General features: G+C 38.2%; 1 non-coding gene across 1 annotated transcript; it reads left to right on the forward strand.

Annotated features, from left to right (window-relative positions):
* The first annotated feature begins 984 nt into the window (after positions 1-984).
* On the forward strand, positions 985-1,056 carry trnam-cau (transfer RNA methionine (anticodon CAU)). The gene has a single exon. It is a non-coding gene; the product is annotated as a tRNA-Met (tRNA).
* Positions 1,057-14,160: the final 13,104 nt, after the last annotated feature.

Genomic DNA, 14,160 nt, shown 5'->3' on the forward strand with positions numbered 1-14,160 from the left:
TCATAGAGTGTATTGTGACACTCTAACCACGCTGTTGCTATTACTGCTACTTCTGCTGCCGTTGCTTTAAACTCTACTCAGCGGGCCAGTAAAGTTGTACAAGGAATAGACTACTTTGAGCCGTCCAAGTTCCATTATATGAATTTAAGTTTTTTTTAATTAATAACAGCATTAGTAATACAATGCGTGCTCAGAAACGTTACTTATTAGCTTATGAAGCAACAGTGTTTCGACAATTTGCGGTCTTCAAAAAGTAAACCCTGAAGTTTTTATACTTCTTTGTGAACAGATCACCTTTGATTTAGAAAAGGAAAACTTACTCCCCTGTTGCTTTCATTGCAATATCTGAATCGAGACCCAAGCGCTTAGAAAGCTGAATAACTCAAAAGTCATAAACCCGATTTTAATTTAGATAAACATCTTCTAATGCAGCCTTACTTACATCACAGTCTATTTCTCGAAAGCGTGTTATATAAAAAAGAGAAAAACGAAAATATATGGATGACAATATTTTAAAGCAAAAGATTTTACTTATGAGAATTTGTCATCTTATGTATCTAGACGCTTTTCAACCGCTGGTTTTAGAACTTTACTGTGCTTCCTGCATCATTTTTAGCGTTATAAACTGTGTGTGGAGGTAGCGATCACTTTGTAGAGCAGTTGATAGGCTGAACCTGTTCAGACTACTCTTGTTATTTCCCAATTGCTTCCATCATTTTTCTTTCACGTTAGGACGCGAGTGTGTAGATGTGTTTGGTTTTCGTTTCACTGATTCTCATTGAAGATTTGAGAATTAACGACGAAAGAATCAGTTGCCTCGGAAAGCAGAAGGTTTGGTTCTCAACGATCTTGAAGACGCACCCATGTAGAGCAGCGTGTGAAGATTCGTACTACAAAACACCAAGTGCTCAAAGTGACGTCTGCGTTTACCGTTGAAACTTTTCATCTCAGGTGTAAAAGCAGTTGTGTTGAATAGCTTCATGTAGCAGAGTGGCGCAGCGGAAGCGTGCTGGGCCCATAACCCAGAGGTCGATGGATCGAAACCATCCTCTGCTATACACGGTTTACGCACGATTGATAAGCGCACTGTCACTTTAATGAAGTGCTTTGAAACTATTTTTTCTCTCGTGTGTGCAAGCTTCAAACTTAGGGTATTCTTTAATCTTTACCAATAGCAGATGCCCAAGTGTATCTTGTTCTGAGATCCTTGATAGTTTCCTCAAATCCTTCAAATGAACATTAATATCGAAGCAATTATGTTTATACAGTATATATTACAGTTAAGGCACATATAAGAAAATATCAACGCACATTTGTATAATGCTCATTTAATAATGATTGTCAACGATTGTCAAGTTATCCAACAAATCTGTGTTCTAATTTTGAAATATTTTTGCTAAGGATACAACGGGTGTATAAATGAATTCTCCCGACAGCCAGTTGAAGATAAAATTCCAGACGTGAAAATAGTTTTCTTGGACATTGACTTAGGTACTTAATTGTTTACTTGTTGTAGTTCCACACGAGTAAACCACGAAGATTTCCTGCAAAAGTCAAGAGAGTTTGCTAAGAAATCCCTTCAAGTCAGTTTCTAGCAGAGATTGTTTACATCGGAACAATCTGAAGCGTATCCCTGAGTGGGTTTCAACCACCAGCCCTTTGCTTAACAGCTGCACAGGGACACGTTCCCTTTGCGTTTCACATTTCACATCTTTGTTGCGAAAGGAAATAAAATACTGCCATTTTCCTGCCAGTTGGCAGTATTTCTTCTGCACTGACCAAGAAAAACCAAGAACTTGATTTCATCTTTCGCAGGCTGTAATTTCCAGAAAAGGGAGTGAATACTTGTATTAAGCAAAATCAAGCCGACGGAAATGCACTGTTGTTGGTTTTCTGCACTTTTCGTTAAAAGGAGAAAAAATCACTGGCATTTTTAACTTGTAACAGTTAATTTAAATTATCAGACCACCTATGGAACTGAGAGCTGGGTGGAAATAAAACCAGGATACACATTTTAACCTCTAGAATCAGGAGTCTGATCCTCCTGGCTTCTATACTCTGAAGATTCGTGTAAAACCCTTAAAAGCGCTTATTACAGGGACTCGTGCTCGTTCTCTACTGCTACTCTCTACTACTCTCTGCTACTCCACACGGGTACGCTTTATAACGCATTAATCTGTGAAGTAAATTATATATTTTTTCTGTTTAATGAATTTAATTCCTAGGTTTGTTGCTCTCCTTCTCCAACTGTTATGAATCGCTTCTCTTCACAGCCCGGTGTGTTTTGGAGATGTTATATCTGTAAGAAAAGCCCCCCGGGCTCCGGACAGGAGTCTTCTCCAGCGGAGACGCGCTCTGCTCTGTCAGAAAGAGCGCTGTGACGTCACAGACACCAGCCAGAGCCCCGGAATCAGTGCGCAAAACCGCGGGAGGCGCGCGGATCACACGGAGGAGAGTTATTGATCACTTATCTATCGACAACCAATTAATTCAACTGAAGAACCGTAGAATAAACGATTAACTTCACCGATTGGTGAGTACTGATTCTTTTCCCGTTCTTGACCCTGTTTTAAATATCTAGAAAACAGTCAATAAAGACTGTATCAATCAGTTACCATAGTGCATTTAATGTTAATAATGTTCAATCTGAAATTAAACAATGATTATTCATATTATTATTTAGGTTACTGTATCCTAGAGCTTAGAAAATTATATTCCAAGTTGATAAATGTATGTAAGTATCAGTTTAAATGCATTTTTGTCCTGTGTTTATAAATCATAAGTATGGTAACCACGGCGACAGGCGGCATGTCACTGTGCGTGTCTAGGTGTCTCGCCTTTGTCACAAAGAGCGATGTGACGTCATGGGTAGCAACAAATTCTAATACAATGTTTGTATTACAAGTGTAATACAAGTGTATTCATGTAAATATTAGAGAATACAACTGGTAGTTTTCATGCTAGTGTTTATGTGAGTATTAATGATGATAGCGATACTGATAGTTTTAGTTTTAATGTTCATATTCATGTTAATATTAATTATAATTATAGAGTTACTAAGTTAAGTAACTTACTTAAGTTAAGTTAAGTAAAGTAAAGTTAAGTAAGCGAAAGTGTTCAAAAATTCTTTTGCCCAGTTCTGAGGGCCTGTCCCCATCCTATTCCATAATGTAATTATATATAATATAATACCTTACAACAGTGTTACTGTTAGAGTATTAACAGTAGTAGTAGTGTTTGTTTTAATGATAGCTTTACTGTTTTTATAAGTAGTTTGTGTCAATGTTATTGATAATGATAGTGTGTGTCTTAGTGATAGTGTTACTGTTGTAATATGAGGAGTTATTTGTGTTAATGTTAGTTATCGTGTATCTGTAGATACCTGTGTATGTGGTGTCTGTGCATGTGTGTCTGTAAGTGTGTGGTGTTTGTTAGTGTGTAAGCATGTGGGGTCTCTGAGTGTGTGGTGTCTATAAGTGTGTCTGTGAGTATGTGTAGTGTCTCTTTGTTTCTGTGAATGCATGCCTGTCAAAGTGTGTGTATGGTGTGTGTCTGTGAGTGTTTGGTGTCTATCAGTGTGTAGTTCTATATTTGTAAGTGTATGTGTGGGTATGTCTGTCAGTGTGTGTAGTGTCTATGTGAGTATTAATGATGATAGTGTTACTGATTTTAGCATTAATGCTAGTATTCATGTTAATATTAATGATAATTATACTGTTCGTGTCAGAGTATTAACACTCTGTATTATTAGTCTAGTAGTAGTTTGTGTCAGTGTTAGTAACAATGATTGTGTATGTTTTGGTGATAGTGTTACTGTTGCAATATTAGCAGTATCTGCATTAGTGTTAGTTATAGTGTATGAGTGTATGCGGGGTCTATGTGTGTATATAGTGTCTACAGTGTATGTGTGTGTCTGTGCATGTTTGTGAGTGTGTGAGTGTCTGATTGTTTGTATAAATGTGTGTTGTGTCTGTGAGTGTGTGCGAGTATAAATGTATGTGAGTGTGTAGGTGTATATCTGTCTTTGTGTGTGAATGTTTGTGGAGGTGGGCTTGGGCTCCACTGATGGGCTCACACACCTGAAGACACTAACGTTTCTCTCCGTTAGAGTATGTGAATAACAGTTTAACCCAAAATGTTTGTAATTGTGATTTTGTTAAAATGCAATTAATCGTCTATCAGCAGTAAGTTTACAGTTCGTATCCTTCGCTTTGTCTTTTAACTTAAGTGTTCAGGATCCAAGCCTGTGAGCGGACGGTTGTGTTTCTTGAATCTCTTGTAATCATCAAAAGTCGTTGTTTGAGTCCTTCAGTTTTTTCTCAAGTTGTACCATGGATATTTTATACGATTCATACTTTTCATGATCTTTTGAATATTCCTTCACTTCCTTCCTTCATGGAAAAAGTTCAAGTGGTTCTTGTCGCTGTGCTCCACATCTACAAGAGAGCACTTGTAACAGTACAGGACACGCAGTGAGGAGTTTGTGCAGCTTTCAGCTCAGTGCGGAGTCCAGAGGGAGGACTCGCTCACTGAATGTTCTCTCAAGAAATCCCGGGTGAGATTCAACAGGTGGCTTCTTCAACAGCCACGACAAGTCTGAAGACTTTCTTCTGAATTTCCTGAATATGACGTTAAATTAGTTCAAATAATTTGGTAGTTAACACAACTAAATGCTGTGGCGGTATATTTAAAGTTAAATTAAGTTAAAAGACAAAGCAAAGGATGTAAACTGTAAACTCTCTTAACGTCTTACAGTTTATTAAATAAAATAATTTCTTACTTTCTTAATTATTTCTTACTGCTGATAGACGATATATTGCATTTTAACAAAATCACAATTACAAATATTTTGGGATAACTGTTATTCACACACTCTAACGGAGAGAAACGTTAGTGTCTTCAGGTGTGTGAGCCCATTTCTAAAAAAATAAAAAATAAAAATTACATGAAATTAATTGTTCTACTTTTTAGCTTGCATAGCCTTATGAATATTTCGGTTAAATCTTTTTTTTCTGTTGTAATTTCAGTTGATATTAATATTAGTCATGATTTACAACTTTTGGACATGGTACATCTTGAATAATTTTGTAATTAGTTTCAATTTTGGAAAATCGCACCCAGAAGATACCAAAACTGATAATGTTCATATAATGTGTAATGCAATAGCAGCATTTTGGGTGGGAAAACAAAAAGTATTTCTTGGTATGAATCCCAACACTTCATAAGCGGGGTTCGAGGACTTCTCGCTTCAGATAAAGCTGTCAATACATCATAGATTTTTAATCAATCAATAGCAGTGTTATCGCTACCGAACGCTAAGTATAGATCCTGGCAATACTTCGTGAGATCTTCGTAAGAAAATCAAAAATACTACAGAAGCAATCAAATGTTTCTTTTGGATCTAGAATAATCTAGGATAATTATGAGACTCAAAACATGCCCATCTTTTCTTTTTTCGAGGACAAATGGATTCTTGAGGTTTAAAGATGGGTTCAAAACCAAAATCATCTGCTATTGCTGCTGTTTCTTTGATAGTTTCTTCAAATCCTTCAATTGATCATCGATATCGAGGAATAATATTATACAAATTGTGGTTTTCTGTTAATTGCCAATTTTATTGTAATTACATATTTTTTTACAGATGTCTTGCATGTATCACAAGGTATAATAGTCGCCGTGCGGCCTCAGCTAAAATGTTTTAAAAATTACGACAAAAGTACAATTTGCTTAACAACATTCATGGTTATATCTATATTAAAATGAAGGTAAATATACCAAGATATTAAAATACAATTTTACATTCCTAACCTAATAATGCTTGTGAAGTTTTCCAATAAATCCAAACTGTAATTTTGAGATCAAATTCAATGAATGAAAATACACAAGTAGTTCACTAAACTGAGTTTCTTCCCTGAAATGATTTGCTTGCGAAGCACTAAGCAGCTTTGAACGGATCGCGGGAATCAAATATACAGATGGGTTCAGAGTGTGCTTTCCAACTTTTGTGTAACATTTTCCTTTGATAGGGCAGAGTTGTCTTCACAATCTGGGTTAAATAAAAAGGAGTGACATCAGTGTCAAACAGCTTTCCTTCTTGGAGAACAACGGTTGTGTTCAAAATTTCTAATTATTTTGGTTTCAAGATCGCAATTTAGTGTGAAACATAGAAGCCAGCTGGATAAATCTGTTACACGTCATTTACAATGGCCTTTCAACTAATAGCCTGTGCAGGGCTCAAAGCCCAGCTGTTGGTATGAGTTGCGTAAGGCTCTGCAACATGCAGATGAGAAACTAACCTCTGCTTCTTCATTATAGACACAGTGAGCTATATTTGCGAGCCTACTGCTCCCAACGGGCTCTGTATTTGATTGCGGTACAAGACCGGCCATTGAGAAATGAAGTGAGAAGGGTGTGTACATTAAAAGGCTCATAGCGTTCTTGGAAAGGCTCAAAACACCACCCTTTGGGTTAACAACTGACCCACAAAGACTCATGTACAGCTTAACACTCCTCGGTCTCAGTGAAAGTGATACACTCCGTAAAATTTCCGGAGATTCAATTGTTTTTAAAGGAAAATCACCAACATATACTGGAGTTTTTCATTCTATACTGCGATTTCTGAAGGGTACCCTGTGAAAATACGAGTTTTGATGAGAAGGGATTGACATATAAGGTCAGCAGGCTTGGGGAATTTGACCTTATGATTAAAGCTGTGGGTTCAGCAGCATCAGAACCTAATCAATATCAGTTGACTCCAATAGACTTTGAAAATTAACTTCGGGATTTAGAGTCAGACGTGTTACAGTTGCACCATGGGGTACTTAATTAAAAAAATAGAAAACAATCAGTGTTCCTGGATCTGTTATCGAGAACAACACCTGCACAGCTGCGCAGGAAAAATAAAATGTGGTCTGGGAAGAAGAGACTCTCTTCAGAAGAGCGGCGCTACTCACAGGAGGAAAAAAAAAAAGTCTTTTTTTTGTGAAGCTGATTTTTCTCCTTTGGGGAATTCAAATCCATAGACAGCTGTTACCTTGTGGCACAACGGTAGCACGTCTGACTCCCAATCAAAAGGCTGCATGTTCAAATCACGTTGAAGTCAGCTAATAGCTTTTCAGGTTCTGCTGGTCCTGAACACAGAATTCACACCATGCAGTTGAGCTCTCTGTGTACACCACATAGATAATCTAAACAAAATAGAGCTCACACAGCGACTACCCTTTAACAAAAGAGAAAAGGCACAGTTCACATCTGCTAAACATCACGTCCGACTTCTGAGACAGCTACATCAGAAAATGAAATGGAATCCTGGAAGTTTCAGGTAACGTCTTTTAATACAGGTACAAGCAAACCTGCTAGGGAGTTTCAGGACACTTTTGTTTTATTAAAAAGTGTCTGAAGCCTGAAGTAAATGTCATTTAAAAAAAAACGCTATTGGGCATTAGCTGGTGCTTTTTGTAACGATTTGCTATTTCATGTTGGAAAAAAAGGAAACCGACCCAACGTTTGCTTTCAGGTGCAGTTCATTACATAACAGACATCTATTACTGTGGAGCCTGAATAAAGTTTACACGAGCCAGGTAGAAGTCGAACCTACAATCTTATGATTTGAAATCAGATTCGTTATTTATTAAACCTCTGGTATATCACATAACCTGAATTGCGCCATAGTGTGCTGGGCTGCTACTAGTAATACACCGCCCAGTTAAAATTTCAAAGTGAGAAACAGGTGTTTTCTACATTTTTATGAGTTTTAAAATATAATCTCTTTAAATCAGACAAAGGGTTTATGTGTCGCACTGAAATTCTGACTGATTTAGAATTCAAAATAGACTGCTTTCTTCCACAATGCAGAGAAATGATCAAATCTTTCACTCTTGTAGTAAAGCAGACCTTGACGGGTGAGCATTTGCTCCGGTAAGTTAGGTCACGTATCATGTTAAATCATTTCTTCTCAACACATTTCCTGGTGCACGTTTTCTCTATGAAAAAAAGGACATTTTTCCCTTGCACGATTTCTCGTTTTTTTATCAAAGCGCACAGAAAGAAAAAAGAAGAAGAAATAGTGTTGCAAAAGAACTCTGTCGCCCTTGGGAGATGTCAAACGCATTGGACACGAAAAATACCAGATAAAAGCCAGTTCTCTTCGTTTCTCAGTGTCGGGGCTGCTATGTAAAAGAGGCAATTTGCTCTGAGAGCAGGTTCAGCACTTACTGAACGCAGATGTCTCAGAGCGGTGTGTCCAAGTGGCTATAGAAGGTAATGACCGTCCTGTCACTGTGCCTTAGTTGGTTAAAGCACCTGTTTGTCAAACAAACGAATCCAGGTTCAAATCCCAGCCGTGTCTTTCTTCCTATCTTGTGGTACAGAACGCACCATTTCGGGCAACCACAAAGGGCTTGACTTTGTTAAATGCATGTGTTTAGTTCCTTTCTGGAAAACTTGTTTTTCAAGAAATTCACACAGTTTGCAAAAAAATTCAATTCAATTCTTGGTTATCAGTGCAGAAGAAATATTACTTGAAAAGCAATCAGTGGAATTGTTTGACAGTCTCTTGAGAACCTAAGCTAAGTTTTTAGAGATACTTTGTCAGCTTGACATCAAGGCAGAAAACAAAAGCTTTACTGCGTCCTCTCAACCCAAATGCGCTTTGCCACCTTTAGCGTTATGCAGGGAACAACGTCTGCTGAGATCACTTTCGAGTCAGTGCAAATCATAGTGTTTTAATGTTGGTTGTGCTGGCTTACTGCTTCTGTCTGTGAAACTTCAATGTTTTGCTTCTTCACGGCAAATCGTTGGCGGGAGCTGAGCTTGTTAAATCTTTGCACACAGCTCCATCAGAAATAACAAATAGAACATTTTTGGAACAACAATAATAATAATAAAAATCTTTCAATCCCTTGATTGCATAAGAGTGCAAACCCTTTACAAAGGGGGTTGTAACTGTTGAAATGTAACCAGTCACATCCCAAATCATGAACAAAGGTTATTTTCCTTCGCCAGACATCAATTGTTATATCAATGATTATTCATATTTAATATCAGTTCATCTCATATAACGAACCAGATTTCGGAGAACAAACGTTCAAACTGCACAACAGGACCTGAATCTATCTGCTGATTGTCACCAAAGAATGTCGTTACAAATTATCCGCTGAGCTGTTTTAAGTATCCGGCCACCTCTGTCCTTCCTACTTTGCAGTGGGCACAATTCTTTCAGTTTCTTTTCTTGCATTTTCCTTGCTATTTTACTGTCTCTTTCTTCCACGAGGAAATGGATCCACAGCCAAAATCCTGTGTTTCTGCAGTGTCAGTCAGTGTGGAGAGAAATACTTGCACAGCTCCAGTGCACAACTGCACCAATCGTTCTCAACAGCAGTGTGCAGTGAAGTCATGCCCATGTTGTGAAGTCTCGCCTGTGTTTTCAGCTGCAGAAGATCGCTGTTGAATTTATGTTGGTTCTTCTGTTACTTTTTCTGCTCGATGGCCTCTATTAAATCAGGCACACCTGCTTCCTCAGCAAGTTACTTTATCGCTTCTCACAAACCAACATACTGCAGGCACCTCTAATACCATCACTGCTTGTGGGCCACGTGTTCCTGCTGTCAGCCTACTATACCATGTTCATGCACATCTAGAAACATTACTACTCTAGTACAAGAGGGAAAAATGAAACGAAAACACAACCACTTAAAAAAGGGTAGTGCTTTGCTGTGGCTTAGTTGTTAAAAGTTCTTGCCTAGTAAACAGGACATCCTGGGATCAAATCCAAGTGGTGCCTTTATTCCTGTCTTTTTGTACCATTTATCATTATACACAACATGCTTCTGCATTAAGTTTAATGGAGGTGTTCATTTAGTTTTTAGCACAACTTGTTTTTAAAAAAATCCACACATTGTGAAAGATAAAATGCTAATCTTTCTTATCAGTGCAGAAGAATTACTGCTGGCTGGCAAGAAAATGACAATAATTTTTTTTGCTTTAGTCAAAAATCTGTTAATGTAGAAAAAATACACCATGTGTCAGTTTGTATGGCACACTCAGTCAGGGTGTGCTTCAGTTAAACACAACGTTGGTAGATCAAACGCAACCAGAAACACACTTTGAATTAAACCGATCTAAACATTACCTTCTCTAAATGTGATTGAGTTTCTTTACACATCTTTAGCCATCCTGATGTTTGCAGAGATTTTAAACTTTTGACACGAGTCAAACTACAAGTAAATAGTTGAGTATCTAAGCCATTTTGATATTTGCCAATCACCGGGAATGTAGATATACATGTCTACGTGTTTACTTGTACATTATCTACTGTTTGTCTGTATATTATCTTTAAGCACTGTTTGCACTGTGTTTTTACACTTGTTTTACAATCGTGAGACTTTCTGTAAGTAAGAATTCCATTGTACCAGTACATGTACTGGTTACATATGGCAATAAAGTTCAAGTTCAAGTAAACATCAATATTTCTGCTGTCTCCTGAGAAACACAAGTGTAGAGTCAAAACACAATAAATAATACTGTAAATCTATTAAGCTAACACCCAGATGTGACAGAACAAATGTAAGACTTACACCCCCTTTAAATATGTATTTACGTTAAAGAAAAAAAAAATTGTCACTGACGAGGATGGGATTCAAACCCACACGTGCAGAGCACAACATATTAAAAGTTAATCACCTTAACCACTCAGCCACCTCATCTAGAATCCCACTCCCTTCAGACATGATTTGGTGCCCTTAAGATGACCATCTTTCTGCATTCTTGAGGGTCATTTTCCTCTTCCACCTGTAATTTCACTATTTTCCTTGGGAGATGTAAAGCCACCAAGCCTGTGCTATGCTTCGGTGGCGGGTGTAGAGGACACCCTGTTGTACACGGAAAGCACATTGATCTCCTTGGACATGTAAAGTGCCAGATAAAAGCCATTTCTCATCCTGTCTCTTAGTATCGGGGCTGCTAGTGCATTAAAGGAGGCAACTTGCTCGGTGAGTAGGCTCAACGCACACCGAATGCAGATGTCTCATGGCGGTGTCTCCAAGCTGCTTTAAAAGAAGAGTGCTCTGCCGGCGCCATGACAAAGTTGATTAAAACACCTGTTTAATAAAGAGGAGATACTTGATCCGAATTCCAGTGGTACCTTTCTTCCTGTCTTGTTTTACAGAACATGTAATTTGGGACACTCACAGAGGTCTTGATTTGGTTTAATGCGTGTATTTATTTCCTTTGCGGAACCCATCTTGCTTTTTTTTTAACCATATAGCTTACAAAAGATGAAATGCAAGTGAATTTTTTGTTCACCAAAAGCATGTAAATGAAAAAAAGCAAGGTGCAAGCATTTCTTTGGTGCAATTGGTTTGCGTGTTCGGCTATTAACCCAAAGGTGGGTGTTTTGAACCCACCCAGGGACGCACTTCCTCCTGTAGTAAACATCATCAACGCAAAAAAAATATTTTTCCTCAAAACCTTAACTATTTTGATATTCACAGTAGTAAACAATTGAGAAAAGAGTCAACATTACCGGGAATTTCCAATAATTACCGACATCGGCAACTTCCAAGCAGATAGTATTCACCCATGGACATTTATGTTCCAATGGGTGGCGGGAGAATTCACTTCTACTCCCGTTGCATCTTCAGCTAAAGTAATTTAAAAAACAATGCAAAATTGTTCGAGATCTTGACAAGCAAAAACAACAGATCACCGGAGTTCTATTTTAATATTTTCGTATATTTACCTTAATTTGAATATAAATGTTAACTGAAGTGCTTTTCGATATAATGTAATGCTGTTGTACTTTTAAAATATTTTAGCTGAGGGTGAGAGGGGGGATATTACGCCTTGCCAAACATCTAAAATAACTGTAAAAGGGGATGGCATTTTAATAAAACTGGCAATCAAAAGAAAGTTACAATTTGTATGGTATTATGCCCAATATCCCTCGATATTGAAGGTCAGATGAGGAATTTGAAGAAACTATCAAAGAAACAACGGCAATAGCAGAGGGTGTTGATTTTGAACCAGTGTTTGCACCTCAATAATCCATCAGTCTTCGCTTGACAGGCTTCCTCAAGATATTCGGTGTTCTATACAGAAAATCGACAATTAAGCGCAAATGTGGCAGGAGGCAAAGACTGCGGTAGAGGAGGAATAAACTCCACACGATGACTGTATGTATACTGTACGTCTGTCTAATATTCGGCCCCTGCAGGGGCATCATATTCGCTGAACTGCCTGCCAGCGTGTGTACGGGCTTATAATTCAAGAATATCAATGGTCAGACGCTTACATCGGGTGTTTGTGTTTGTATTATTTAGAGAATTGAAAAAACATTTTCAAAACTACGGCTCAAATGAAATTAAAAAAAGTTTATTTGTCTCTTTGCTGTAACAACTGTGCCAAAACTATTCAGATACATCAGAATGTAACTAGATTGTATTGGATTTTAGGAAATGTATTTTTGCGCATTTCCCTATACGATCAGAATGCCTTCCTGTTTTCACTGTGTTTATTGTTTCTGCCTATGATCTCGGAAAGAAAGACCCAGTATCTGTTCACCGAAATAATCCAGGAGTTTGCTGTGGTTTGAGAGGAGTGTATGAAGGTAATGAAGGAGGGAGGACACGCGCATTCCGCACGGGGAGCGCAGAGCAATGAGCCGCGCCTGCAGCTCTCTGAGTCTTTTCTTATATAACCTCTGAACCTGGAAACACAGCGTCTCCAGCCCGTTTTGGAGATTTACAGTTCAGAAAATGGCTGTCTCCAGCAGAAACTGATCTTTCTGCTTTAGTTAAGGTTTGGTTATTGTGGGGGTTTAGCGCTTGTAACTCTCTTCTCTTACTAAACACTATCTACTGTAAAGTATATAAATAGAAGCTAAAATGCAGCTAAAATACTTCAGTAAGGCCGAGCAAATAGGAAAGTTTAATAAAAATGATCTATGTTCTAGTTGCCCATATTTTTTAAACTCTCTGTTCGAGTTCTGATATCCTCTCGGCTCCTGCCGCTGTCACTGGGAGAGTGGCTGCATTCCGTAGGGCTACAGGCTGATTTCACAATGCCACATTTAATGAAATACAGGGGAAACCGCAATGAAAACAATATGTTTTAATACATCTTCTTCTGGATTTATATTTCGGTCTTTCACCTTTGAATGCATACCTTGACCGTAAATCTTTACTCGATTACAGGCACCCCAAACATTTCTTAAGGAAGAAATCGAAGCCTATTTGACCTTTTGCTAATCACATTGAAGTGTTCACGAAGCATTTCCCTGCCCATCATGTGCCCGCAAGCCGGTTTCTCCGTTTTCTTCTTTCCGTCGTTGTCAGCGAGCACAAGAAGACAGGAAAAATTCTAGAGAGGGAAAAGCTATCAGGAGTGGGATTTGAACCCATGCTTCTATTTAGAGACCAGAACACCCAAGCAATGGAAAGACAAGAGTCTTTGAGTCTGGCGCCTAAGACCACTCAGCCATCCTGACGAGGTACGTAAGTTGGTGTGTTAAAAGCACCAGTAGTTCACAAAACTGAGAAATGCTTTGCTGGAGAAGCGCCATGTGTACTGTGTACTACGTTTAGGACTAGTTAGTGTGGTAGAATATGGAGATCATCTCCAGCTCTGAGCTCAACTGCAACAACAAGTTGTGCTGAACAAAGTCAGTTCAGCTGAACCTTTGCTCAGTGTGGTGCTCAGGACTCAGGAGTATTGCTGTGGTTCTAATTAGCATGAACTGCAGGGGCTCTGAATCAGTAAGTTAAAATGCAGGACACGTTAAAATCGGATTATTACTGTGTCTCTGTCCCGTTTGTATATAACCGGATGTTTAAAAGATACCAGTAAGGACACACAACTACTAATGCAGTACTTATTGGAAATAGTCCCAAAACAAGTATGTCCGGCATCTGGTAGACCCCTGTAATAATTTTGCAGTGACACTTTGAAGATTTACACTCTATTTAAATATTAATTTACTAAATTTCAGTTCTCTTTTCTCACACTCCCTTGCATAACTGAACTCTCACTCTCTCATACTAAAGGCTTTACATGCATTAGCTGTGATACAGATTCTAATAAAGACAGAATGAAACTGTTTGTTTTGTGTCTCATAGTGATCCTCTTCTCGATCCAAATGAAATGTTTAATATGATCCCTCGAGAA

Source organism: Lepisosteus platostomus, chromosome 5 (assembly GCF_059453375.1).
Source record: "Lepisosteus platostomus isolate fLepPlt1 chromosome 5, fLepPlt1.hap1, whole genome shotgun sequence".
NCBI classification, from domain to species: Eukaryota; Metazoa; Chordata; class Actinopteri; order Semionotiformes; family Lepisosteidae; genus Lepisosteus; species Lepisosteus platostomus.